The sequence below is a fragment of the Echinops telfairi genome, unplaced genomic scaffold (genome assembly GCF_000313985.2).
Source record: "Echinops telfairi isolate 266 unplaced genomic scaffold, ASM31398v2 ScPeMD7_7414;HRSCAF=8452, whole genome shotgun sequence".
In the NCBI taxonomy this organism is placed as follows: Eukaryota; Metazoa; Chordata; class Mammalia; order Afrosoricida; family Tenrecidae; genus Echinops; species Echinops telfairi.
In genome coordinates, this window is record NW_022111314.1 from 3,156,768 (window position 1) to 3,160,175 (window position 3,408).

General features: G+C 60.7%; 1 protein-coding gene across 3 annotated transcripts in view; it reads right to left on the reverse strand.

Moving 5' to 3' along the window:
• The window catches only part of PHACTR3 (phosphatase and actin regulator 3), a 101,167-nt gene extending 98,201 nt beyond the window's left edge, over positions 1-2,966 (reverse strand). Inside the window, exon 1 of one of the 3 annotated variants that reach the window (XM_045296976.1) lies at positions 2,895-2,966. The gene's annotated coding sequence lies outside the window, so the exon portion shown is untranslated. The remainder of the gene's footprint in view (positions 1-2,894) is intronic. The other 2 variants (XM_004716090.2, XM_045296975.1) reach the window with 2 other exon arrangements.
• Positions 2,967-3,408: the final 442 nt, after the last annotated feature.

Genomic DNA, 3,408 nt, shown 5'->3' on the forward strand with positions numbered 1-3,408 from the left:
CAGAACTCTGCCAGCTGGGACTGCCTGCACCCCAGGGGACCAGGCCAGTTTCCCAATGCCTCAGACCCCACCTCCTGGCATTCTGCCCCTCCCCCACACTGTCCTCCCTGGGAGGACAGAGTTAGGGAGCTCACACCTCAGGCAAGCATTGAGCCCCTGGAAAGTGCCTGATGCTGGCCGCAGTAGTGAGCCCACTTCAAAACCATGGTGCACAGGCAGAAGACAGGACTCCTGAGGACACACTGTGTCGCCGCTGACAATCAGACTCCACGGGACTCTCGGGTCCTTCCCAAAGTGCTTCAGCACTAGCACAGAGACACGGGGCTATCCCTCCCTGGCACACTCCAGATCCCAGACAGCCCTGGGACAACGTGGCTCTGCACATCCGGTCCTTCAGGGGTGGCCCGCTAGCTAGCCTGCTCAGAAGAGCTCTGGTGGCTGCAGGAAAGTTACTGTGAGTTTCTGGGGCGAGCACAGGAGTGGGGACCTCCCTGACCACCCACAGAACCTGGACTTCCTAGTTCAGGGCAAACTTCCCTCACCCAGGAGGGACTCAGCCAGGGCTAAGGGACGACGTGTGACCCCTTAAATATTCCTGCCTTCATCTCCCCACATCACATTCCAGCTCATCACCCCTGCTGTGAAGCCAAGCACTGCCAGGGGGTTGATTCTGACTTCCAGAGACCTGGTAAGACAGGTGGAGCTGCCCCCCTGGGCTTCCTCTATGGCACTTTCTTAAAACCTCTTTTAAACTCCAGCTCCTCTTCCACCACAGTCCAGTCCAGTGAGCCCATAGAGGCCCCTCCGGCTCTGCCTATATCCTGGTGCAGTACGTTCAGCGCTGCAGCCAGAACCCACCACAGCTCTGTGCTGGAGAGGAGGCAGTCAGCCCCGGAGAGAGAGGACCACCTGGTGAGCCTTGCAGGCCAGCTCTGCTCTCCCCCAGGCTCGCCATGAGCTGCCACAGCTGAGGCACCATCCAGCTGCCCAGGGGTCACCAACCCTCCACTGTCACCTGCACCTGAGCTCATCTCTCACGGCGCGGCTCCTGGACCCACAGCCTCGCCTGGGAGCAGGCTAGGACAGAGATCTTCAGCCACTGCTGCAAGCCCGTGGGTGCAGCTGTAACGAGCACCCCAGGGATGCCAACACCCCTCTCCACCCGCAAAAGGGGGAACCAGGGTTCCATGCTTATGGCCAGCAGTGGGCTGGATCCTCTCTCCCCGTCCCCAGGTGGTCGCGCTCAGCAGGGGAAGGAGCCCCAGGAGCAGGGCACATGGCTAGAAAGCACAGCCAGGCTCTGTCGGCATATTCTGGGTTCACCAGCGAGACTGAAAGTACCCCCAGAGGATGGACGGGGGTGCTCCGTGCTCAGACCAGGACAAGCGGGGCCCAGAAGCACCAGCACCTGCGAGCGCAGATGGGACTCCACTGTGACACACAGAGTGATGGCAGAGGGCCCTGAAGACAGGGAGCCAAGAATAGCCGCCCAGGACTCAGATCTGGAGACCCAGGAACACCCACTTGGGGATAAACCTCTGCCGGCCCCCACAAAGGTGAGGGTGCACAGCCTGCTCCGGGGGATGTAGGCGCAGGCAGGTGTGTCTCATCCTTCATCCGAGAGCACACTCAGCCCCCAGACAGGTGGGTGGCCACCTCGCTGGCCCAGTGGCCCTGCTTCCTGACACCGATGCATTTCCACCCCAGGGATCACTTTTTTAGGGGGACCAGATCCACTTCGGGCTCTGCTGCAGGACAGCCAAGAGGTGAAGCCCGACAGGAACAGAATAAAGATGCACGGGTAGAAGCCCAGGTAAACCACGGAGCCAACTGCACACCCCAGGTGACCTTCGGGGAGGGCTCAGGAAACGGATGCCATTACTGTCGGCCTTGCTCCCCTGGCCAGACATGATGCCTTGCACAGCAGGGATCAACCCGGCACCCTGCCCTCCCGGGATTGCTGGCTTCTGGGGATCAGCATGCTCAGTCAAGTGTGCCTTGGGAGCTGGGGCACCTCTCCCCAGGCCCTCTGCTGTCAAATCACACCTCGCTGACGATTCTGAATGGGAGGCCCCCCACTTTTTGCCTCCTGGTTTGCTATTTTCAGACACTGAGAACCATCATCGTCAGGATGCATCTGCATAATTCTGTAATCCGCACAAGCAGAAAACACGCCACCCACGACGCCACTGCTCAATGACCACATCTTCTGCAGCCGCCGGTGAAAGGAGGCCTTTATGGTGTGGGGGAGGGGGGTAGCAAACAGCTAGCCCCTCACCAGGTCCTGGGCCCAGAGCAGGGTCAACCCTGCCACCTGGGAGCACCGCCCACCCCCACCCCAGCTGGAGCACCATCTGTAGAGGAACATGCTCCCCAGAGTCCATACCCGCGCAGCCCAGGAAACCTGCATCCATCGCATGTACCAGCCAACCACACCTGCGACCCACCTTCCTGAGCAGGAAGCTGCCTGCAGGTGCGCTGAACTCCAGGGCAGAGCCCACACTCACCTGGCTCCCGAGTGGGCAGGCTTTAGACAGGGGTGGGAGGGGGTGCTCCACAGAGGTCCTGGAGACCTGCAGCTAGGAGACAGAGGGGTTCTTCCACGAGTTCTGGGAAGCCCTTCCATGAAACCCTTCCCGTCGCAACAGCAAGGCTTAAACCTCGAGATCAGAAATAGCCCCTACTTCACATCTTTACAACAGGGAACAAAACACAGACACACAGGTGGTATTCCGTGTAGACATAGTCATGCCCAGGGCAGGCCACCGAGCAATCAGGAGGCCCAGTGGCGACTGTCCACTGTGACCCGGGGGTTACCAAGCCTGGAGATGAAAGGGCATTTGGGTGGAATTGGTATTTTTAGCTCAGCAGTAGCAGAGGAGGCCAGCACTCACCTGGAACTGAAGGCCGCCTGCTGCTCCTGGCTGCTGCCTCTGCCCAGCATGCCCTCTGGGGCTAGGGAGAGCGCTGCCCTGTCCCTAACGGGGACCCAGTACAGCCACCAAGTCCAAAGGCACAGCAGCAGCGGGACGGCCCCCTCTAAGCTGTAGAGTATGAAAGCCCCTGTCTGCTTCCCCACTAAAGGTGCCTGCTCACCCTGCACCTTAGGGCCACCATGGAGGGACCATCCCCCAGCACCCTGGGAGGGCGGTGGCAAGGAGGCAGCGAGAGGCAGGGTGCCCGTGCCGTCCTGAGCTCCCGGAGAAGCCTGCAGGCGCGCAGCCTGCAATTGTCAGCTCCCGCCTGCCTCCCGCACAGGGCCGAGACCATCATTATCTGTAAACACGTTAAATATAGACGGGGCAGGAGCAGGAGTCAGGCAGGAGGGGGCTGTGCCTGCTGCACAGAGAAGCCAGGGAGTTGGCTCCAGGAACCACGCGCCAGCTGTGCCTGACCACCTGCAAAGTG